Source organism: Protopterus annectens, chromosome 2.part0, assembly GCF_019279795.1.
Source record: "Protopterus annectens isolate FY-2018-M chromosome 2.part0, PAN1.0, whole genome shotgun sequence".
In the NCBI taxonomy this organism is placed as follows: domain Eukaryota; kingdom Metazoa; phylum Chordata; order Ceratodontiformes; family Protopteridae; genus Protopterus; species Protopterus annectens.
Window position 1 is genome coordinate 1,248,947,544 of NC_056728.1, and position 27,091 is coordinate 1,248,974,634.

Consider the following 27,091-nt stretch of genomic DNA (forward strand, 5'->3'; position numbering starts at 1 on the left):
AATTTCTGAGGTTTACGCATTCTACGAGCACAAGTGGCATTGCATACTTGGACACATACATAAGCCATGGGGAAAAAGGATTCATATCCAAAATTTATAGGAAGGAGACTTTTTCAAATGATTATTTGGTTTATAGTAGTAACCACCCTCCCCATGTGTTCAAAAATATTTTCAAAGGGCAATGCATTAGGGTTGCTCGTATGTCATCTACTAGGGAAATAATGGTGAAAGAAATGGAACACATCAAATCCATGTTCATTATAAAGGGGTATCCAGTTAACCTCTTGACGGACACCGTCAAATATGTAGTAAGTGAATGGGGTAAAAAATACAAATCCCTTTTGGGAAATTATGACTATGGAAAATTAATATCTGTTAAAAACTCAGGGGAGGAAACAAGTCGAAGAGTTTGTGTATTATTGTACTCTCCCACAGTACACTATATTGAGAACTTTATAAAAGACAGATGGAATCAGGTTATCTGCAATGATGAACTAATGAAGATGTTGGGGACGTCCCCCAAAATTGTATACAAAACTGGTTTCAATATAAAGAGGTTGCTGGAAACCAAGGGTATTTGCAAAAAAGGAGGAAACACATCTAGCACGAAGAAATGTGGTGCATGCAACCAATGTAAATATATTAATGAGGAAAGAGGATGTAAATTGAGAAACGCAAATAGAACATATGTACATAGCAGACAGGGTAATTGCAACACAAAATTTGTGGTCTATTTAGCAAAATGTGTAGCATGCAATGCATACTATATCGGGAAAACAGAGAGAGTATTTAAACGAAGGATATATGAACATTTATACAGTATTAGGAATCAAGATAATAAGAATGCATTATATAGACATATTATGCATAACAATGACAACCATCATTTCAAATTCAACATTATTGACACAGTACAACAAACTCCGTATGGGGGCAATATCAAAGCCCAGTTAGCTATGAAAGAAAGTAGATGGCAAATATTTTTAGATGCCACTACCTTCCCAGGCATTAATGACTTCATTAGCATTAAACCATATCTTATATTAAACAAATAATATGTAAACTTAAGGTTGCAAGCAAACATTAAGAGGCATTTTGAAAGATTTAGCAACATTTTTTTCCCTATGGTATTTTATTTTTATTTTTATCAATTATCTAATATTTTTATCACATTATCAATTTTTATCAATTCATATGGAGATTCATATATGTTTTTTTATATGGATTTATTATATATTTATGCATCAACATACATAATTATACAAATAAACAATTACATATCAATGCTAAGTATGTGCATAATTACTAACAAACAAATATTTCATCAGTAATATAAACAATTATTTCAACTACTTTAATTCACCTAAATTCATAGATTATATCAATTGACTAATTATGTTAAATAAATTTTAAATAATATTTAAATAATATTTAAATAAAAAAATTTTAAACAATTTTTAAATGCATTTTGGAACATATTATGGAATCCCTATGTCTGTTTAATGAATTCTGTTCAATGAATTTAGTTTGAAATCATACAGCCATTCGTCATATAAGTCACAACATGACATATTCACACAACTCATATAACATCCATATTATATATATATATATAATTTTCACATATTTTTATATTTTTATATATTTATATCTTTTTATATTTAAGCAATGTTGATTTTACACTTTATGTATAATATGAATGAGTTTCTACTTATCAAATTATTGTTTAAGAAAATAGGTGTATATGTGTTTAAATCATGATTGCAAGTTGGCGCCAAACTGAGTATTTAAGAAAGGCAGTAGTTGGGTACATTATTCTGAGGAAGTCTGCTTGACAGATGAAAGCGCTTAATGTGTAGTGTATTTTGTGATTGAATAAACATTTTGTCCGAGTCGGGATCCAGGCGTGCATTCTTTCAGCATCAGATCTCATTCACATTCTGTTGTTGCCAGTGAGTATTTTGATGAGAGACTACTCTTATGCAAACTTAATCCAGATAACTAATGACCTGATGAGAGACTACTTTTAGGCATACCTAATCCAGCTAACTGATGTCCTGATGAGAGACTACTATTAGGCAAACTTAATCCAGCTAACTAATGGCCTGATGAGAGACTACTCTTAGGCAAACTTAATCCAGCTAATTAATAACCTGATGAGAGGGTACTCTTAGGCATACTTAATCCAGCTAACTAATTATTTGATGAGAGACTAATCTTAGGCAAAGTTAATCCAGCTAACTAATGACTTGATGAGAGACTACTCTTAGGCAAACTTAATCCAGATAACTAATGACCTGATGAGAGACTACACTTAGGCATACTTAATCCAGCTAACTAATGGCCTGATGAGAGACTACTCTTAGGCAAACTTAATCCAGCTAATTAATAACTTGATGAGAGAGTACTCTTAGTCATACTTAATCCAGCTAACTAATTATTTGATGAGAGACTACTCTTAGGCAAAGTTAATCCAGCTAACTAATGACTTGATGAGAGATTTCTCTTAGGCAAACTTAATCCAGCTAACTAATGACCTGACGAGAGAGTAGTCTTAGCCATACCTAATCCAGCTAACTAATGACCTAATGAGAGGCTACTCTTAGGCAAACTTAATCCAGCTAACTAATGACCTGATGAGAGACTACTCTGAGGCAAACTTAATCCAGCTAACTAATGACCTTATGAGAGACTACTCTTAGGCAAACTTAATCCAGCTAACTAATGACCTGATGAGAAACTACTCTAAGGCAAACTTAATCCAGCTAACTAATGACCTGATGAGAAACTACTCTTAGGCAAACTTAATCCAGCTAACTAAGGACCTAATGTGAGGCTACTCTTAGGCATACTTAATCCAGTTAACTAATGACCTGATGAGAGGCTACTATTAGGCATACTTCATCCAGCTAACTAAGTGATGAGAGACTACTCTAAGGCAAACTTAATCCAGCTAACTAATTACCTGATGAAACATAAGTGCCCTTCTCACCTCAATGACCTCATCTTGCATGCTGCCACATGGATAATTTCTATACCTACTTCAAAGCATGTACTTAAGTATCTATCCGAATAAAAAAAAATTCCATGGTAAATTAAGGAATAAACCCTCATAGTGAAACCTGAGCATAAGCAAACTGTACAATAAGAGAAAGAAATTCATAGCACATAAAAGCAAACTTAATACCACATCTAGAAATGAACGCAGAAAGATCCAGAAAGAACTTAGAATCAAAATCAAATCCTCAAAAGCGGAGTGCAAATTGCGAATTGCTACCTCTGTTAAGGATGACTACAAAGCCTTCTTCAGCTATGTCAGAAACCTTAAATGTAATGTCCAGGAATGATCAGAGCTAATACAGAATAGAGACACTCACTTTTACCCCTGAGAACATAGTCAATATATCAGGCAAATTCAGTTCTAACTTTTCTCACCTATATCCCCTTAAATGCCCTTAACTTTCCCAACTTATTAATACATCCACAGCACCCCAGCTAATCTCATCAGAACTTGGCTGGAATGAAAAAGCCAAAAACGCTTGTTCCATGTTTCATGATAATGTGTCAAGCTGCCTTCTTGTCAGCACCAGACACTGTCTAGACAAATCACTACTAAGTCTATTCATCTGCAAACTCTCCATGGGATAATTCCAGAGGAATGGAGAATTATGGACATCTTGCCACTTCACAAGGGGGGATCGAGAACTGATCCACGAAACTTTATACCTGTAACCTTCAATAGCCTTATCTGCAAAGCAATGGAATGCATCATTTCTTGAACTTATTAACTAGGACATCAGCAGTTTGCATGCCCTGAACCCAAACCAGTTTGGGTTTGCTAAAGGCAGATTCTAACTCTTAAATCTGGAGGACTTCTTTGAAAATGTAACTGATACATTAGACTCTGGAAAATTGGTTCATACTGCCAACCTAGAGCTGACCAAGGGGTTTGATACCATCCCATATTCTCACATTACTACAGACTAATCAAACTAAATTTAAACCCATATGTTACCCACTGGACAGCAAACAGGCTAAATTAGTGTAGAAGGTATACTCTCTTCAAAAAGAGTAGTTACTGATGGTGTCCCCCAGGGATCAGTCCGATGACCACTTCAGTTTGGTATTTACATCTCTGATGTGAAGGATGACATCAATGTCTTGTGGCTCACAACATTTGCAGATGGCTGTCCATTTTGTTTTACAGCATGATCAGAGTGGGAGACCAATCATAATGGCAGCTGAAGGCAGCAGCAGCAGCAGCAGCAGCTAGGACTTACAGCAGTGTAGTTAGTTCTCAGATATTCTTATAAGTTGTACTATATTAATTTTGCCATTCATATAAAAGATTCACTAATCCTTCCCATTGTTTCCCTTCCTGTAGATCATGATGGTGCAGATGAGCTGTATGCATGTCAGATGTAGCTAGTCCCTACCTTGTAGCTGCCACAGCTGTGATAGGTAAAAATGTTGGGAGTGCTTCACTGGGGAGGATTCCAATCTTTCCCCATCAGATAAGACATCTTGATTACCTATTGTACCCAAGTTTTCAGTGCAGCAGAGGTGCAGAAGATGCTTGACAATGCAAAGACCCAGCTGGTAGCTGTACCATGCCTCTCCTGGAGATTATGGTATTTGGAGTCAGCTGACAGGCCCCTGTTATCAGACCATGAAAACCCGACATGGCCACAGTTCCTGGCCATCCTGAATGACCTACTAAGTCAAACTGACATCACTGTAGGATGGATATCAGTCAGCACATAGGTGTTACTAGGAAGGGATGAATGAGTGACTACCCAAAGAATAAGGTGTGGGGGGGAAACGATTGGCTAGTAAAAAACTGTACATCCACAGCAAGCAGCTTGCTACAGTCAAAGAAGTAATATTAGAATTGTCTTTTCCTGTTTTCTTTTTTTGGTACTCAGCTGTGGCCTACCTCATTCTCAGCCACATGTGTTTTCAACACACTGTGTCACAACCCACTACTTGTCCATATCTCCTTATCACCATTTGTCCACCATGTTTGTCTCTGTCCTGCCCATTTCCCTTTCATTGTGTCTAATTATTCACCTGCCTGTCTGTACTGTATTGTTTGTTTGTTTGACTTAAGAGACTACCTTCTCTCATTTCTTCCTTTTGTGTCCCTACCACCCTTCTCATTACCCCTTTTGTGTTTTATCCTTCACTGATAATGTTTACTATGTTTTAGACATTTCTTATATATATATATATATATGTTTGCATCTTTCGGCTTTTCCCGGTTAAGGGTTGCCACAGCAGAACTCCAGTCCGCTAATGATTGGCAGTTGATTTTTATGTACTGGCTTGCAAGGCCTGACGCACAACCTTCAACGAAGGTACGCCCATTCATGCATGTCTCCACGCAGAAGAAGCTCTATCTGAGAATCAAACTGGACAGTGTCTTACTGTGAGGCGACAACGCTACCGCAGCACCATCACCGCGGGTTCTTTATATATATATATATATATATATATATATATATATATATATATATATATGTATATATATATATATATGTGTGTGTGTGTGTGTGTGTGTGTATATATATATATATATATGTGTGTGTGTGTGTGTGTGTGTGTGTGTGTGTGTGTGTGTGTGTGTATATATATATATATATATATATATATATATATATATATATATATATAGTTTAAAACATAATAAATATGATCAGTGAAGGATAATAAAGACCCGATTATAACACCTGAAAAAAAAATCAAAGGATATTCCATATTTTTGTTTACTCTGGTGTGATGTATCATAGAGATACAGATTGTTAAAAAGAATGTAAGCTTTCTGTATTCACCTTAGTATTTTTCTCAGTATCACAATCTGCTTATCTGAACTCCAGAGAATACATTCTCATGATAAAAATAGATATAGCGATTTGATTTATTTCTTACTTCTATAGACAAGAAATAGTTGGTAATCCTTTTAAATGTATTTGATAAATAGACTGCTCAGTCAGTGTTCCTAGAAAAGCATCCATCTAGAAATATTTCCCTCATTCAAAATAACAGACACAATAAGAAGTATTACTAGGTGATGCAGTTTTTGGAAAAACATTATTTTAGGTTGCATTGTTCTCATGAGCAATATGCAAGATTAAACTTACCAGAACAGTGTGGAGCTAAGTATATGCATTTAATAATATCTTGCAAGGTTGTGAAACAATGTTATGATGGTCTAACACAACAGTGGGATGGCATAAGCACTAATGGATACAAATTCATTATCACTATTTTATTTTGCCAAGTACACGCGGTGGTGGTGCTGTGGTAGTGTTGTTGCCTCACAGTAAGATGCTGACCGGTTCGATTCTTGCTAGAGCATCTTCTGCATGGAGATATGTGTGAATGGGCGTACCTTTGTTGAAGGTTGTGTGCCATGGCTAGTAACTTGGCATGTAAAAATCAACTACCAGTCATTAGTGGACTGGAGTTCTGCTGTGGTGACTCCTAACCGGGAAAAGCCAACAACAACATTAAAACAGAAGTAGTATTGTATTCTTTTTATATGATTTCTTTACCATATATCATGGTTTGGTTGGTTTTTCAGCTTTTCCTGGTTAGGGATCGCCACAGCGGAACTCCGGTCCACTAATGACTGGAAGTAGATTTTCACGAAAGCCGAGGTGCCAGCTCGACATCCAACCTTCAAAGAAGGCACGCCTATTTACGCATGTCTTTCGAACGCCCACCCAAATGCGGGGAGGACATGCAGACTCCACACTAAGGGCACTCCTCGCACTCCAGCCAGGAATCGAACGGGAGAACCTCTTGCTGTGAGGCAACAATGCTACCGCTGCCCCACCGCAGATACCATATATCATGGTAATAAAGTAAATTCTGAACAGACTTTTGCAAAAGCCTTTGCTTGCAATAACAATTCCTGAATATTTACTTTTTTACGTTTTTGGTCTCATGACTTCATTTTCCCTCATGACCATCTGACTGTTGCTGTTCCTCTGTTGGGCAATTCATACTGTTATGATGTCTGTCAGTAAGTTGGCAAAGAAGGTTCAGAGAAGGATAGCTTGTGACTGTAATACGGGAACTGTTGCACTTTTCTTTAATGTGTCCTACTTTTCGTCTGCCAGTCAAAATGTATGCTGAAATACAGGCCCATAGATTAAATGTGTGCTTCTCCGTACCTGCATCCTGGTCATAGTACCTGAGGACTCTATGACAGATATAGTACCTCCACATGTGCCCTTTTCCTGAGGATACAACACATGGTAATATCCTTCATGTTGTTCCTGTAGTGGTATATGAACCAACTCCCTGCACTTAAAATGAGTGAGAGAGTGTCTGCACTCTGATCCCCCCTAGATGGGTGGAACAGTATCAGGATCTGAAAGTTGAATATGGCTCACTGAGTTTGTATTTGGGGCCACAATCTTGAGTACCACACACACTCCATTTTTTTTCAGGTCTGATAGTTATTAAAAGTGATTGTTGCCAAGGAAGGATAGTGGAGCTGTATAATCTCAGTTAGACAGTGCTGGCTTGAGACATACATAGGATAGTTCTATATACACTAAATTAAATTTTGAGATAGTATCTGAATCTAGAAGTTTGCAAATGCAAACTAAGGTAGAGGCAAAATAAATCAAGTACAGATGTTCAAGCTGATGACCACTAGGTCATAAAGTTGTATACCTAATAATGTCTTTCAGTGATGTGAGAACAAATGTGTACATCTAAGCTTGTTTCAGTGCTATGAAAAAGTCACCATTTAAACCTCTATCACAGCACTGTGGGAATAATATTCTCTGCTCAGCAGCCTATTAAACTCTGGAGTCCATATGCCTCAGTACTTAGATGCATACCTCTCAACTGCCCAGTTTTTCACAGAATTTCCAGATTTTTACCTCATTTTTTTGGTTTGTTCCTCATAAAATTTTTTGTTTTGTTGGCAAATAATTGGTGGTTGAAGTCACTATATAATGAAATGCATTTGACATTCAGCCTTCCTGTCCTTCAGAAAATGCATGGTAAAACAAATCCAGTTATTCTAGCAAATTTCTGATGTTATAAGAGCAGTATTTAAAATCTGTCCATATTTTTGTGCCTTTGTCCCATGATTATTTTAGCCTCTCTCCAGACTTCTTGAGCTAAGATGTTGACAGGTATGGCTAACTACAAGCTATGACCCTGCAGCTGTATCATTCACCACCTCTCAGAAGAAATCCTTCCTAATACATAACCATCACTTTTTCAGCCAGGTGATGTCTCTGGGAAAGTGTGAAAAGCAGGAGGTGAAATACAGTCAGAATGGAAAATAACTCCAGTGAAGCAGAGTTAAGGAAGAGACACAAGGCTGTGTAAGAATTTCAGGGAAATATGCTATGGGAAAAATCCCTAAGGACTAACATATAATCGACAGAATGTAAGAATTCATGCAAAACAGACCTCGTCATTGATTCTAAGTGTAACTTGGACAATTTGTTGGGAAACTGTAAATTTACCGCGGGGGGTTTCACCTGTGTCTTTCTTGGACAGGGGCAGCAGGTGCTGATCTTAGCTTCACATTGCTAATACAGACTACATATCTTGGTCTAGAACATGGCTAGGCTTGTTAGGACCCTAGGGCCAATAGCCTAGTAACCTCCTATGATCCTATGATCTTGACAAGTTACTGTCAGGTAGACAGAAAATTCGGCCATCTTGCTCTAGGATATTTTATAGCACATGTAAGTCCAGCATGTGAGTATGCACACAGTTTTCCAAGAGTCACAGCAAACTCAGACATGCATATTGCAACAATTTCTGGAAATTTGCAAAAAGAAGGCAAACATGCATATGAATAAACAAATGCAAGTCAATAATGCACCACCACACAACTAAGAATCAGTTAACAGTTTACCCATTTGTTTCTGCAGCACGATATCCAAAACCCAGTGATTCTAATGCAGATGCTGTTTTAGCAGAGACAGTTCCAATAAAGGCTCTGTTTATTCTTAACTCCTAAAGCACTAAGGAAGTATTAACTTTATTAACCTGACTTGCGCCATTGGACCTAATTACTGTACTGCACACCATTATCTTTAGACTAACTATGGCTCACACCTGGACAGTTTGGAGCACACTAAATGATCAGGCAAGCTTGTTGTGATAAGAAGACACTGAACAATCTGTTTGATCAGCTATACAGTATATGTATTAGCAAGAGGAATTGTCCATAATATTTTATAATGAAATGACAGAGAAAACACACTGAATGCAATTTACAGTGCACTTCTGTGTCACGGAAACTCATTTCAATGTCTATCTTGTTTGCATCCTGTCATTAGCTGTCTTTACAGTTCTTTCAAGTCTAGATATATCACATATAAGCCCCTTTCAATCAATGCCATAAAAGGTACTTTTCTATCCTTTACTGCTTCATTTGGTCGTTCACCAATATGGCATACGTTTAGCTACTTTCTTAGCTAGTTTTTTAACCAGTTTATTTAGTGTTAATAACCTGATACTTACACAACATATGGAGTGGTTGTCTATGGGGTAAAGAAAAGACTGAAGAGATAAAAAAGTCAGTGAAACAATGTAAAACGCTCTGTACGAATTTCAAATTTTAAAGAAAAATATGGGAAAAATCCCAGAGGACTAACATATAATCAACAGAATGTAATAATAAATAAGCACGCAAAGAAAATGAATACTTCATTTATGAGTACTGCACAAGAGGCAGTGACAGTAATCACATAATCATTTGAAAGTAAAGAAAATGACCCTTAGAGTGTTCTGAAAATGTCTCATATTGGCAGGTACCCTGAAGCATCAGTGTATTTCATTGAGAAGGGTCTGCTGGGTACTGACCATTGCCATAACCACAGTGCTACCTGTCCCTGTCAACATCAATCTCAATCTTAAATGTTGCTATACTTGTTCAAAATGCAGAAGTTACAAACTGTTGCTGCCCCCTGAACACACAAGCTCAGATGGCCTTAATGCTCAAAAGACCAACATTTAGGACAAAAGCTTTTAACAAAGTGCCTTTGGTGACCTGACAAGAATAATTTCTTACTTAAATTTGAAATATAAAGAGCTGTGGGGACTATTGCATATAAATGCAACTGCTTTAAAACATTATTTAATTGTAAGCTCCTTGAAACTATTTTAACAGTGGATCTTGCCCAAGTTTTTATTTACCTCTGTGTCATTTTGCATGTAATCTTCTGTAGCTGATTTCTCTCATTGCACAATTGTAAAGCTCTGTTGTCTGCTCAGTCAGCAAATTAAAGTACCTTATGTTTCATGATTTATAAATATTAATTTAGAAGTAATACATTTGCTTATTTTCATTTTTTCTGTTTGTTTGGTGTGGTATTGCATTGGTCTCTGTCAAATGTGACCTTTCTTCTGTTCAGTTTCATCCTCTAAATTTTATGAAATTACTTCATTTGTATAAAGGTGGGGAGGATTATGTATTTTCAGACCTGGTCATAGTTGAAAAATATCATTGGTCTAGTCCACCTACCAATTACCAAACACTCAAACTAAATGTAAATACAAAAAATGATCAGAAGGAAACATACATTTACAGGCACTACAGGCACTATGGGGAACATGTGTGCTTGAGTTTCTTGCAGTCGCTTAAAATAATCTTTAAATAAACTACCAGAGTAGTGCTTTTAACTAAAATATTATTTAATTATTTAGAAATTAAGTGATGAAAGTCAGGAGAATGAAGACTGTTTCGAAGTTCAAGAACAACAAAGCTGGGCTGCATTGTAAAAGTACTACAAGGTACTAGCAGTGCTGATGTGTCTGTATTTACTTAAATGTTGGCAGGGAGTCCTCAAGCATCACATTGTGCATAGCTTGATATATTAAAAGTCTGCCAAAGCAGAGAAAGCACTCAGCTTAATTTTTATTCAGTATACAGGGAAAAAGGACTCTGCTGTGAGGAAGCAACCACAAAATGTTACAGGATTCACTACAGGAGTACATGTCCCAACTGCCAAAAAAACACTGTCTCTAAGCAACAGATTCCAGTGTTTTGTAGTTTGTGTGGGCTGCTGCCTGTGTTTAAAACTGAATATGAGTTCTGGCAAGCAGCTGTGGGGAAGAGACAAGAAGGGGGTTAGGATTAAGGAGCATAAGGGTTTTTTTAGGATTAGGGAGAAGGATTTTAGGGTTAGGGAGCAGAAGGAAATTTTACTATTAGGAAGTGGGAAGAGAGTTTTAGGTTTAGGAAGTAATCAGTGACTTCAGGTTGAAGGAGGGAGGTTGGAATTCTGGGTTTAGGGAGTGATCGGAAATTTTGGGGTTAGGGAGGGAGAGGGGATGTTTAGGGTAAGGGAACAAGGAGCTGGGCTGAGAACGAGGTGGGACTTTTAGGTTTAGGGTTTAGGTTCTGGTAAGGCTATGTAATTTATAGGACTGAGTATTGGAAGGGCTAAGCAGAAATGGGTGATCAGGCTACTGGAGGTTAGAGCACTTGCTTTTCTGAGTAAATGGCAGCAAACAGATGTACTGTGAGCTACTAATAAGGAAGAACCTGTAACAGACCTGGTATTTCATTATGAACAATTCTTTTACATTCAGATTCTAAACAGTTTTGTGTATGAGTGTTGGTAAAATACAATATTTTACATGAACCTAGTTAGAAAGGCTTGATTTGTGAGGTCATGTAGCATATGGTATTGCAATAACCAATGATGTTGGTGTGGTATATTGAAGATTTACCCACGGCTGGTGTGGTTTAATCATGAGGGCGAAGCCTGAGTAATTAAACAAAGGCAACCATGGGTAAATCTTCAATATATCACACCACGGAGTCAGTTATTGCTATTATACAATAACATTATTTAAGAAAGATTCCTTACTTTTCTTAAATAATGTCATTGTATGATGGCTCTGTGGCATTCTTCTGCTTTACGAGGATATCCTGCTGCTTTTTTTGATGTACTGCACACATGTATGGGACTTTTGTTCCCACACTAAAGCAGTACATCAGTGCTGTGTGACGGATGCTGTATATAGGAAACAACAGAGAAATGAAGATCTCCATTGCTGTTTTTTTTTTTTTTTTTTAAGATACAGGGACACTTTGAAGGTACAGGAGTGATGAGACATAGACAATAAAAGGATAACCAGGTACGTTTCTCTAGTTTTTCATAATGTACTGATTATTCTTTTATTTTTGTCTGTCCCATCTCTCTCGTGGGTTTAAGTGTCTGGTTTTACAAGTTTATTTATTTTTTTAAGGGAAAGAAAGTGAATTTTTTATGGCATATATTAAAGGAAAAAAGTCCGGGTGACCGGACCTTTTTCCATTGATATATGCTCGGATTTACAACAGGCACGCTGGTTGGGCTGACTAATCAGTGTGCTTGTTTTGGAATGTTAATGGCCTGTCATTGTATAATACTCTGCTTGTTGTTGCTATAGCTTGTTTAAGCTTGTTTAAACTGTAGTATTTTACTTGCTCAGTTAGTTAGTTATTTACTTAGTCAACTGCGTTGACTTTACAGACTATTATAAACAAACGTTTTGCCATCACACCTGTAAACAAAGGTAAGAATCAATATGATGTGATAACAGTTGTATAACTGTATTCCATAAACAAAAACAGAAAATCATCAAACGACCTGATTGACATGTTTACCTTGCTGAAACTGATGAGAGCTAGATTTGATTACTGTATATTCATATGCTTATATAATAAAACATTCAGCAGTGGTAGGAATGAAATCACTATCAAATAGATTGAGTTAGTACCTTAGCCAAACAATAAGATTTCATTAACTTTATTAGACAGCAATGGAATTTGAGGTGAAAATATTGCTTTATGAGGTATGGTCCATAATGCTAGGACCCAAGATGAATGTACACCCATTACATTCCTGAGTTGAATAGGATTTGTTTTCTATGTTATGCTTTTAGTTAACATTTCCATAGGCATTTAGAACATCAAGGCTTATACACATACTGTGATACAAGTTCACCAACAGGACTCAGTTATTGTAGTACCTCATTAAAAAAATAGCCTCTGCTGTACCTCAAATAATCCCATGGCTTTAGAAATCTTTTTTGTTACATTCTAACATTTTAGCCAGAGGCCTTTTCATTTGCTTTATCATTAACTTGCTCTGCAGTGCATACCTATTTTATTTTCTGTTTGTTTTCATATACAAAAATATTTACAGCCACAATAATAATTGTATATATTTTTAGTTTTATAATCAAGTAACACTTCTGTCATGCACTCAGCTTTATCCCTATTGTGAACTTTTTCTAGGGTTGCTGAATCAGAACCTCAGTTAGTAGGCACATTGAGTAAAACGTGACTATTCAGGGGGATTTAGTTTTGTCAAGCCAGAACTGGTTAACCATCAGTTACCACACTGAGTGAAAACTGGTCATTCAGGGGAAGCGAGTTTTGTAAAGCCAGAACTGGTTAATCACTGGTTATTTTGTATATTGCTAAGAAGGAAGTTATGCAAACTTGGCAGTTGGCATAGCTCCGGATAAATATTTATTTTACTGAGTTGACGACTGTTAGTTGTACTGGATATCAGTGGCTGCAGAAGTTCAAACCTTATGTGGAAGACATTGGTTTCTTACCACACCCATAGAACACAGAACATTTTATGTACATATATATATATATATATATATATATATATATATACACATACATATATATATATATATATATATATATATATATATATATATATATATATATATATATATATATATATATATATATATATATATACACACACACACACACACACACACACACACACACATATATATATATATATATATATATATATATATATATATATATATACACACACACACACATATATATATATATATATATATATATATATATATATATATATATATATATACATGTATACACACAGAGCACTTTTCATTTTAATTATTTATTTATTTATTTTATTCATTTATTGCCTTCTTTGGACTGTGATAGTCTGACTTGGCTATGCAAAATCATTTTCTGCAGGCTAAGGGGAAAAAAAGCATGCATTAACAATAAAACTTAAATTGCAAGCAAGTAAATGCAGCAGTGTTCCTATGTATGTACATAAATTACAGCAACACTCTTTAAGGAGATAACAGTTTGACAAGTACTACAAACTATGAAATCTGGTGTTCCATGTTAAGTAGGCAAAATAATAATAGTAGATTTGGTGCATAAAGACTAAGGCCGATTTAAATACTTTGTGATCAGAATTCTATACTTCAAAGTTGTTGAGTGATAAGAAAGGTAAATAATCAGGAGTAGGTTCTGCTAAATCAAACTTTACGGAGGATGAAGAGGAGATATCATTAGAGTTGTGGGAGGGTTAAACAGGGTAAGATGGGACTGGGAAGAGGAGTAAGCTAGAATGGTAGAGATGTGAAACTAGTTTAAGGTAGATGTGTAGTGCAACAGTAGTGAAAGAAAGCTGGAAGAAAGGAAAAGGGTGAAATAACATGAGATGAATTAGGACGGAAAAGGAGAAATGAGATAAGTTAGGTTTAGAAGAGCATTAATTGTTGTGAGGAAAAGGTAAGATGGAAAAGGAGATGTGTGTGAAAGAAATGAAGAGGATAGGGCTGGAGGTAAGATAAGATTTAGTGAGAGAAGAAGAGATTTGAGATTTTACCCTGGGCGAGAGCAGGAACATAGCCAAGAATTACTTAGGTGTTGCTTTAGGGCCTGCTTAAAAAATGTTCATTTTATCAATTTGTTTACAGGTAACAAGGACTGAGTTCCAGACTTTTGCTACAAAATTTGAGTATACAGAGTTTCCTGCAGAGTTGTTAGACTTCGTGACATTCAACAAGGATTTATTGGTTGAGCAGAGATTTGTGTGTGTAGAGCAGAGCTGGAGGGAATTGTTTAGAGCAGGGCAGTTCTCTGGTTGCTATATAAGGTTGTGAGCTGTGAGGAGCTGATTACATGCTAGTTACGCAGTTATAGCCAGTTCAGATGTTTTATTGGCTGGCATTGATGGGATCTATGAGGGTTTGCTGCAAATTTTGTGATTTTGTTGTAGCAATGGCCAAGTTTGTAAGATTAAGAATGGTGAATGAATACAGAATAGTTGTGAGGAAGTATGCTCATGCCATGATCTTCCTAGAAGAATTTAGTATGGTAGAGGAGACCCGTAGCATATTTGATGACTATTGAAATGTGTCGATTGCATTTTAGGTTGTCATCTATAGTGACACCAAGAAGTTTTGTTTGGGTGATCATTTCTATAATGATGTTATTGGCTGAGAGAATTTTGAAAGACTGTTTCTGTGCTAATTTATGCTTAGGTGTGAAAAATATTAGTTTTATTTTCTTAGCATATAACAGTAATTTAGAGTTTTGTAGGCAGGTTTCAAAGGAAGAAAATGATTCTTGTGTCATTTGAAGCAGCTATGGAACATTTGGTGCTGAGCATATAAAGAGTTGTGTCATCCAAGTATTGAACAATGGTTGTATGTTTGGTGAATGTTTGGAGTTTGTTGATCTAGCAGTTAAATAATGGGCCAAGAACTGAACCCTGTGGCACACTGGCAGAGACTGGTAAGAAGGGGGAGATATTTTGTTTCCATATTACAGTGTGTATCTTGTTGGATAGGCAGCTGTGGAACCATGAGAGAACAAATTAGGGAAAGCCTATGGAGGAGAGTTTGAAGCACAGTTTTTGGTGGGATACTGTGCCAAAAGTCTTTAATGTATCTAAAAGGAGAGAGGAGACCAGGTTATTTGCGTTTCCATTGAGGTTTATGGTATTAGTAAAGCTAAGTAGAGCTGCAGTGGTGTTGTGATAGGGTCTTAAACCATACTGTGTGGCAGATCAAATGCTCTGCTTAGTAACATGATCCAAGAGTTGAGTGAACGCATTTTTTAATATTTTAGAAAGGGGTGATAGAATGGTGGAAATGAGAAGGGTAATTGATTTAGCATATGGTGTTTGAGGGGGACGTAAGGATGTAAGCTAGAAGTGTTAGCAGAATTAGCATAGAATTGTGAAGGAGTACCACTTCAACTGGGGTCTATATTATGATATTGCACTCTCAGAAGAGCAAACGACACATAATTGACCCCATGTAAGCGAAAGCTTACAACGTTGAAACCTCAGAAGAGCGATTTTTTTTCCCTTGGAAAATAATCGCTGTTCCAAGAAAAAAAAAAACTATAAAACATTACATAATGTGGGGGGGGGGCTTTGCTCCTCACACCCCCCAACATGGGGGCTGTCCCACCCCCCTACTTAAATATACCAACTCCGAGATCCCACTACAGTGCCAAAAAGGCAAAGTAGCAAAAACAGCCAAACAAATTCTTTCCCGGGGAAAGAATTCGCTGAATAGCCGCTTCACTATTTTGCCTTTTCGTGCTTTTCAGTTCGACAAAGACGCATTAAACAACCTGCATCTGCGACAGCGTAATAGGGAGCCTTTAACTGGTAGAGAAGTGGTGAGGGAAGAGTGTGTAAAACAAAAGTTAATTAAGTAAACTGTGTACAGTCAAATAAATAACAAAAGATTAGGTTGACTGGTTTGGAGAAGTGAAGTGAAGGATGACACAGAGAGGATGAGTTGACAGTTGTAGGAATCGATTAAACTTATGGGTAAGATATGGTTTAGAAGAGGCAGTACTTTTAAAGAACTGTACTTACTGCATAGTGTGTTGACAGTTTGTTGATCACATTATAATCCATATTCATATATGGGCATAATACTTAATATTCATAAATCCATCTCTGCATTTTGTGTTAATGTTTTTGATCATTCTAGCGGAACCATTTCTGAGCCTACTGTGCATGCATACCTAAACCAGGCAGCTATGTGATGGGTAAAAGAAAACACAAGAATGTTGGCCTCAATGGAGCAGAAACAAAATGGCAGGGCACCTTAGGGTATCTGTTACTGGATAAACTGTTCACCCTACAGTATGCTCTACATTTATGTATTACACAATATGCTTGGGAGAAGGACAGCACAGTAAAGCCACATGGCTAAATGTCCAGTGTCGACTTCACAGGATGAAGACAAACTAAATGGAATGGTAAGTGCGGTGAGAAGGAGGCTTCAAAAAACAGTGAAGGGTGTCATCAGAATTAGAGATAAAGTCATGGAAATCAGATTTTAGTGCAAGGCTAGGGCGCTCTTCATAACAGCCCATGCCCCACAGCAGGGTTGTGATAGTGAGGAAAAGAGTGCATTTAAACAGCAGTTGCAGGACCTACTAGATAAAGCAGGACAGCCAACATGAATTATTGTTGCTAATGGGTGATCTGAATGGACATATCGGGATGGACAGAACAGGTTATAAGGACTGCCTTGGTCCACATGGGAGAGTCAACAGGAATAAAGAAGGAGAGATTATTCTAGACTTCAGTCAGGCAAATGGCTTGATGGTGGCCAATACATGGCACTGCAAGAGAGACAGTCACAATATAACATGCAACAATAGCCAGAAAGTAACTCAGATAGATTTCTTCCTAGTCAGGAAATGGCACAGGGTAGAATCAATGATTGCAAAGTCATCCCAAGTGAAACAGTCATTCCACAGCATAAACCACTGGTTGCCACAATCAGCTGCAATCAATGGCCAGAGAGACTTCCAAGGTCAACAGAGACTACGCTGACTACCTAGAAGTTGACTAGAGAGAAAATACAGGAGTTCAAGGAATTATTCAGAAGAAGAGGAAATAGGTGGAGTTATCAGTTTCATCATGAGTGAGGTGAAGTTGAAGAAGAGAGAACTATAAAACAATGTTGTGGATGAGCTACGAATGGCAATAAGATCCATAAAGAAAGCTGGTGGGGAAATGTAGATGTCCAGGAAGTCATCAAAACATACCTCTTAACTGTACAGATTTTTGCAGAATGTCCAGATTTTTGTCTCATATTTTGTTCTGTTCCTCATAAAATTTGTAATTTTCTGGCAAATTACTGGGATAATCTGTGGATTGAAGTCACTAAATATTTATATACACTTGAGTTTCAGACTTCATATCCTTCAGAAAAATGCAAGCTAAAACAGACCATATTCTTCTAGTAACTTTCTAAGTTTATAAGAGCAATATTTAAACTCTGTTCCTGTTTTGGACCTTTGTCCCCCCATTCTGTCAGGCTTTGTCCAGAGTTTGTGCTCTAAGAGGTTGAGAGGTGTGCATCGAAAGAAAGAAGGAGTTCAGGAAAAAATGGGAGATAGAAAAGATGGACCAAGATAAGAGAGAATACTGGTTAGCTAACAAGGACTCTAACATAGGACTTGCAATAGCAAAGAACAAGGCATCAGAGGCTATGTACCAACTTCTGGAAAGTGACTTGGTATATGGCACAATGAAACTCTATCAGGTTGCAAGGCGAAAATAGAAAGATAAAGAAAATAGTCAAAAACCTTCATAAGGGATCCCAGCAACAACCTGATCACCAGGCCACAGGAAATCAAGGGCAGATGGAAGGAGTACTTTCAGCAGTTTTTGAATGAAGAAAACTCCAGAGAAACTACTGCCACAGACACAGCCTATGATAAAAGAAGAAGCCCACCCTAGAAGTAAGAATAGCACTAAGGCAAATGACATTGGGGAAAACAGCAGGCTTAGACAAGGTCACTGCAGATATTATTAAGCTGCTGAGTAAGGTAGGGGAGAAATGGGTCCTGAGGGTGCTCATAGCAGTATGGAGAGAATAGCGTATCCAAGATGACTGAAAAATAAGCATACTAGTGTCAGTGTATAAGAACAAAGGGAACATCTACAACTGTGGGCAGTATAGAGGTATCAAACTCCTGCCACACTGATTAAACATTCTGAAGAGTGTGACTGATAAATGGATTTGCAGAGTAGTAGAAAGAAAGATGGGAGATGGGCAGTTTGGATTCAGATCAGGATGTAGCACAACTGATTCAATGTTTGCAGTGAAACAGTTAGTTGAGGAGAATCTAGAGATGAGGAAAGAGTCCAGCTGGGCATTCCTTGACTTGGAGAAAGTATATGACAAGGTCTCAAGAAAGTTGATTTTGGCAATCCTGTGGTGGTTTAAAATCCAAGAAACATTGGCAGAAATTAGTGCAGGTTATGTACAAGTACCCAGTGATTCAAGTATGAACCAGTTTTCGGTCTCACAGAAGGGTTTCCAGTGTGAGTGGGTGTGCATCACAGTTCAGATCTGAGCCCACTGCTGTTCATACTGGTGATGGACTACATCATCAAACAGGTTGGATGAGACAGATCAACAAAGCTGCTATATGCAGATGGTGTGGCATTAAAGGCGGGGTCTGAGAAAGAACTTCAACAAAGGGTAGGGGGAACGGACTGCACAATTAACAACACATGGGATGAAACTGAGTACAGATAAGACAGTCATAATGGCAGCAAATCAGGGAAAAGAAGAAGCTGAAAACTGAGACAGAAGGCAAAATAGTAGAATAGGTTAACAGATTTAAGTATCTAAGAGGGGTGGTTGAGGAGAAAAGAAGAGAAGTCAGAATGAATAAGTCAACGCTAGAATCAGAGGGGCTGCAGTCAATTGGCAAAGACAAGCAGCGGTAATGTATGACAGAAGAATGCCAAAGAAGTTGAAAAGTAAGGTATGTAAAATGGTGTGACCAGTACTACTGTATGATACAGAAACCTGGGCAGTAATGGCAAAACTGTTGAGGAAGCTAGAGGTGATGTAAATGAAGTGCCTGAGATGGGTGGCAGGATGCATGCTGTGGGACATAGAAAGAAATTAGGACATCAGAGTAGAAGCTAAAGTAGCTCCAATTAAAGAACAAGTGAAAATGAATGGATTACTGCAGTTTGGAAACAAGTGCAGAAAAGCTGAAGATAATCTGGTGAAAAAGGGTTTGGGACAGACAGAAAGAAGGCCAGATGAAATGAGGGCATACAGCAAAGACAGATAGGAGACTGGCAATGAATCAAGAGAGATGGTGACAGCTGACATGACACCCTGATCCCATGTAGAAAAAGGGAAAAAGGGGATTGATGATGAATATACTTGTGGGGAAAGCATTTTGGCACTAATGACAACCCATCACAACAGCACTGTAGACATTACATTGCAGTAGCACACAAAGCGTTTGGGAAGATCTCTCTTACTTGGAAGAAATACACAAAATATGGTAGTAGTACACTTATCCTAATACATATCCAAGTAGCATTGGGACATGTCACACTATAAGCTGTTTGATATTTAGAAATGGACTGTGGCTTTGTGAACAACTTTGAATATTCCTATGAGTTTCTACTTGATTACCATCAGTTTCAACACCCTCCTGTCCTCTACAAAACAGTAGACGCACTAGCAACAATATCAATATCAAGATTTGTATCTGATTGTTGCAACACGGGAGTGATTTCAACACTATTGTTATCAGTAACAACGCAAACTTGTTGTACTGCAAGCTCTGGATTATTATTATCAGTTGAGCAATCAAACCAAAGCTAGCCTTGCTTGTTACATATAATACACAAAATTTTGCACTGTTATTTCGGGTATCCAATTTCTCTAGACTGTGAACAATGCCTTTCTGATAGTCAATAATTAAATGAGAAAAATTCATACAGTAATAACATGACTTAGCCTGACCCCAATATCTTAAAATATTCTTGTTTCTAATAACTAGCACATTCGGTAAATTAATAATATTATTGTTAAACATATCTAAAGGAGTCTAAACTTTTCATCCACCAGGCAAAATGTTGTGTTCATCTGTGACTGGCTCCACAACATGAACATCTACTTGGAAAAATATATTGTGCAATTTCAGCAGTAAAAAAAATGCTAACAACTTCTTTTTACTTTGAAACATTTAAAAAACTGCTAAATATTCATTCCAAAGGGAAAAAAAAGCCTTTCTTTTTTTATCAAAAATGGTCAAAGCTTCTCTACTGATGAATATAAGTCAAAATCCAACTCACAAAACTTTTGTGATCTGACATGTATTAAAGTAGGAATATTCTGTATTGAGAAAATCAAGAGTTCTGCTAATTTGTTTCAAATATCATAGGCCAGATTCAAAAAGAAAGTTATGACCAGTAAAATATTCTGAAGTATGTCTTTGGTGAGCTATAGGGGTAAGTGATTCCCAAATATTAACAAATATGGTATATATTATACTGAGAATGGTAATTACAACCTCTGCTAATATAAGCCAGATTCTGAAACATAATGTGTGCTGCATAAAAATAAAAGACACACTGTTTTGACAGGACAGACCATTATTTCCTGGAATACAAAGAAGGGAGGTCATATGTTGATTTTTTTATATATATATTTTCTCAATTTGCAGAATTTTTAAACTGTATTAGGAAAACAGAGCATGCAGATAATGCAGTCCAGTAAGCCAGTATAGTGCAAGTGATGTTTGCGGAGGACCTGCAAAAGCTTCCTACCCTGCAAAGACAACCAGAATGGCTACCTGGGCTGCAGTTAAGCCAGCTCTTTGAGTAGCACTTCTATGGTATTACACTGGGATGAAATGGCTAGGCTTGAAATGACCTCTGGGTCGATAGCCTCGTAATAGCTTCATAGGTTCATAGGTGTGTACTAAGCTAATACCCCTGGTGCCTTTACAAGCCTAGCACATAGAAGTGCCCTGGCATCATGCTGCCCGATGTTAGTTCCCAGTGCCTCTATCAAGTAAAGCCACTGGAGTGATCCCCGGAGTGAACTATCTATTTCCCATCCACTCATCAAGATTTCTCTTGAAGAGGGACAGCGAGGTGCTCTGCTTGATATGTATAGGAAGTCTATTCCAGAACATGGGCAGTCTCTGGGTGAGGAACCTGTCCCTCCAGCATGTTCTGTTGATTGTGGTAGTGAGGTTGAGGTCTCTGGAGCATGTGGTGTGGAGGGATTGGGATTTCTTTAGATGTAGCATTTCTAACAATGCTGGGTTATACATAGCTTTGTAAGTCAAGCAGAGATTGCCTCTAAGTAGACAATATGAGACAGAGAATAGCTGGAGTCTTTTGAGTCTGTCCATGTAGGACATGTGTTTAATGCCTAGGATCCTCTTTTTGAGGTACTTCTGTGGCCTCTCCAGTTGTTGCAGGTGTCTAGTGAGGTACATGCCAAACAGATCATAATACCCAATTATTGGTCTAATGAGGGAAGAGTAGAGAGAGAGAGAGACAATGACCTCTTTCTTCCGGGATGCAAAACCCTTGGTAATGAAATGTGCCACATAGAAGGACTTTCTGACCACAGTTGCAATGTGGTGGTTAAAGGAGAGGTTGATGTCAACCTGCATCCCCAGATCTCTTATAATGCCTTCAGTGTTCAGTGGGCTCCCATCATTGTGGTAATTAGTGGGAACTGAGTTTTTACCAAAGGGGATGACGACGCATTTTTTGGCATTAAGCTTACGGCCATGGTTTCAACACCAGTCATTGGTCTCAGTGAGGCCTTTCTGTAGGATGTCTGCATCACTTGGAGCATTAATATTGGCTCCCAGCTTGCAGTTGTCTGTGAACTTGGTCATCCAGAATCCCTTTGTGTTGGCCTGGACTTCTGAGAAGTAGATGCCGAACAGGAGAATACCTAGGACTGATCCCTGTGGTACTCCACTTGTGACTGATTGGCAGTCTGACTTGGAGTCCACTACCTTCACACTGTGTGTTGTATCTGTGAACCAGTTTGCAACCCACCTAGTAATATAGGGGTTAATGCCTAGATTGATGAGTTTAGCAATAATCCCTGAGTGAGGAATGGTATCAAAGGCCTTGGCCAGATCGAGGTAGTCTTTATGCACTCCTTACCTTCATCCACAGCCCTGGTGACTCAAAGAAGTTAACCAGGTTGAGTAGGCATGATCTCCCTTTCACAACACCAAATTGCGTTGGGTCCAGAGTTTGGAGATTGCCTACATCTTTGTTAATCAGGTCCATGATGATGTGCTCCATAGCTTTACATATCAAACTTGTCAGGCTAATGGAGCAATAATTCCCAGGGTCTGTAGACACTCCCACTTTATGGAGATGGACAACTGTAGCAGTGTGCCATTTGGTAGGGAAAAAGCCTGAGGTGAGGCTGTGACTGAACAGATCACACAGATGTGGTGTCAGTTTGCTTTGTAGTTCATGTAGAATACAGCCAGGGATAATATCGGATCCCATGGAAGTGTATTCTTGGCCTTGGACAATGCAGTTTTAACCAGTGCTGCAGTAATGCTGGGTGCCTAGCATTCTTCCGGTATTGTAATTGGTCATTTGGGGGGATGGTGAGAGGGGTAAAGTTGACACTGAATCCGTCAGCCAGTATGTCGGTAATATCTGTTGGCTCAGTATAGGAGGTACCATTGTGTAGTAACTCAGACCAAATCTGCATATTGCCATGGAGGTTCTTGATATAGCTATACAAGGATTTGTGATTGTGTTTAGTGTCTGACGCAGTTCTACCTTTACAGCTGGCTTTACAGGATTTGATGAGGGATCTCAACTTTTTGTTGAGGCTGATAAGGGAGTTTTTCCAGTCTTGGGACTTCACCTTTTTCTGCATTAGTTTCTACCTTCTGTTGTAGAGTTTATTAATGGCAGGGTACCACCAGATTGCCTTCCTTTTTTGGAGGAGAGTGTCTTTGTTCTGTTGGGCATGGCTAGTTCCATGCATTTATGTACATGTTCGTACAGTGCATTGGTGTATGATTCTGCAGCCATGCAGCTATTTTACATTGGCATGGGTGCCGTGAAGTTAGTCACCACTGTTTCTAGGAGTCCAAAGTGAGCTTTGGAGAAGTTTTTCAAGGTGGTTACCTTTGCAGGGGGTGTGGGTAAGATGTGGATTTCCATGGTGATTAGTCTATGGTCGGATCTGACCAGGGAGGGATTAACTATTGGTGTAGAGCAACAGTTGCCCATTTTAGTAAAAACCAGGCCAAGGATGTTGCTTCCTCTAGTGGGGGTCAGAATGAGCTGTTCCAGGGGATTGGAATTGATGAATTCCAGGAAGCGTTGGGCCAGTCTATTGGTGTTTGAGTTGTTTTCCCAGTTGATGGAGGGGTCGTTGAAGTCTCCTAGTAAGAGAGTGTCGGGTTGGACCTTGATAGATTCCAGGGTGCCTAGGTACTATGTACCTAAGCACCCTGGAATCTATCAAGGTTCAACCCAACACTCTCTTACTAGGAGACTTCAACTACCTTTCCAGCACCAATACACTGGCCCAACGCTTCTTGGAATTCATCAATTCCAGTGCATTGGCCTAGCTCATTCTGACCCCCAATAGAGGAAGCAACATCCTAGGAACTTGGAGTGAGAATCTAGAGACATGGTTGAGAACCTATAGCAGGCTATGACCTGGATTGCTGTCTTACCCAATGTTAGTTGTACCTGAAGTATCTCAGATGTGTTATGTTGGGCTACTAGTCTGGAGGTTTGCATATCCTTTATGAATATGGAGATACCACTGTCTTTGGAGCTTTGGTCCATGTTTTAGGGCCGAAAGTTGTGGAATGAGTTATAGCCTAGTAGTGCAGGGGTGCTTTCTGACACTTTAAACCAGGTTACCATTACAGCACAAATGTCGATGTTCTCCATTTTGAAGAGTGCTTTGAGTGAGTGCATCTTGAGAGTTAGACTTCTGGTATTGAGCAGCATGACCCTCAGATTGCATTTATTTATCGCTGTTATGGTGTTAATTTGGTCTTTGGAACACCATCTAAAAATGCACTATAAGGGTGGCAAGAGCCTTAACCAGGGGTGAGAGATGCAGGCCATCTCAGGCAAAGCATCGATGTCTGTCAGTCATGATGTCATCACAAGCAGATAGATACTAGATTCCCTTAGAATAACACCAGAAACTTCGCCAGTTGTTGAAGTCAATAATTTTTTGTTTGTACTGTAGTATTATTCTGGGTGATGGTAGGATACAGCTCAGGGCTAGTGTCATACCGGCCTGGGCCACATAATCTGAGAGGTCCACCATGTCTCTTTTCATGTAGTCCAGGGAGGAGCATCTCAGGTCATTCACACCCACATGGACAATGACAGAGTCATACTTGTACTTGTTGTGGAGTGACCTGAGTGCGTATGTTATGTGTTGGATTCTGGCACCTGATAGACAGCTGACTGTTACCTTCTACTTATTCAACCTAGAGAGTGGGTCATCTGTGTGCCTCACTATTGAGTCACCTATGGTTAGCGTATTGGGCAAGGTGTTTAGCCTTAGGGGCTTAGGTTGAGGGGCACACTGTGGAGGTGAGCTATGTGTCCTGCGGTTTGTGCTGTGTTGTGGTGGTTGAGTGCGTTTCTGTTTTGGAGGTCTCTGCTGTTTGGGTAAATTTCTATTGAGAACCTCCATGAAGGTGGGTGTGTGGTTTGTGTTTTTATGTGATAGCTGTGATAGTCGGTGTTCTGGAGGGCTATGTGTTGCATGTGGTGCAGGTGTTGACCATCTTCTCTTGACCAGCTAGTCCAGTCTTGACTGGAGAGTGCATAGCTTCCAATTTGATGATATAAGTGCACCTCTCACAAGTCTGAGTGTTGGGAGGTAAGAGGAGAGGGTTGTCTGTGTACATTAGGCACTTACTACACTGCCTCAGAATGCTCAAGTGCACCAGGTTAATAGCAAAAAGCACAGGGTACTTCTATTTAATCATGCCAGGAGGGGTGATCATAACTACTAAGTACTGGAGCTATTTCCTTGAAGAATGACTAATGCTGATGGCACTTAGGTGTGCTACAATAATTGCTGCAAAACTTGTTGAAGTGCAAAGCAATTAGGCTATTTTAAGTGCAAGAGAGAAAGATCTTTCAGCTTGGCACCGATGCATGGAGCTTAAACAAGCGCAAACATGTGCAAACACAGGCTTTTAAACCAGAAAGTTGAAAGGGATGGAAAAACTGCCAAATGGCCAATAAACTACAATTTCTTGGTCAGAAACAACTCCTCTTGTGGTAGATAGGCTACCTAGTGCTTACCACTCCAACTGATAAGCTAGAAGGCTTCCCTCCAACACAGAAAGGATTGGGGGCTCAGAAGCTTACAAACAGTCCTGGATACAGCAAATCTGTATTTGGACTAGACTAGTTACAGGAAAGGTGGGAAATGAGCACAAATATGAGTTTTTAAACCAGAAAGTTGAAAGGGATGGAAAAACTGCCAAAATGGCCAATAAACTACAATTTGTGGGCCATAAACCACTCCTCTTGTGGTAGATAGTCTACCTAGTGCTTACCACTCCCACCGATAAGCTAAAAGGGTTCCCTCCAATACAGAAGGGCTTGGGGACTCAAAAGCTTACAGACAGTCCTGGATAGAGCAAATCTGTATCTAGACTAGACTAGTTACAAGAAAGACAGGAAACAAGATTATAATTATTTTTTTTTTACAAAAAAGCTGATAAAACAGCAGTAAAAACAATTCAAATGCAGTGCAAGCTAGCCCATTTGAGTGTGTAGCAAAATTAAAGCAAATACAGTTTAAATAAATGCAATTAAATTAAAAAAATAACTAAAAACAAGTGCAGAGAGCAGTAAATAAGGACAAAATCAAGATGGAGGCACTTAGAGTATCAGAAACCAATGCCAGCAAATATATAAATAATTCAGTCAAGCAAAAATTAAGACAGTGCCAAACTCTGAACTGTTAAAACGTGCTAAAATATACTTATCAGCTCTATATTTCCAGGTTGTTTGAGAAGTACACTCAGTCAGAACACAAGGAGATTCTAGCAATGGTAGATTCCAGGAAAGTGTTTTTTTTAGTAAAGTGGAAATGGAGAAAAGAGGAAAAAAAGATAATTCAAGGTTAAGAAACTAAGTGATTGGCCTTCTCAAATGTTCTCTCTGTATTAGGTAGAATGAGCTAATGACACTAGACTAGGATGAGTGTCCCAGATCAAATTTTCAATAGGGGCGGGCAACTGCAAAGCCATCAAGTATAAGAACAAGACACCAATAAGGAGGGAGGGTGAGAAAGTATACTACATCTACTAGCTATACTGGTTTAGGCAGAAAACACTAAAGAAATGTTTATAACAGCACAGAAACAGCAACGAGCCACTAAATGAAAGCTTTAAACAGATAAAGGAGCAAGGAGACTCTAGAGAATGCTTTTAACTGCAAACCAATCTGTTATATGATAC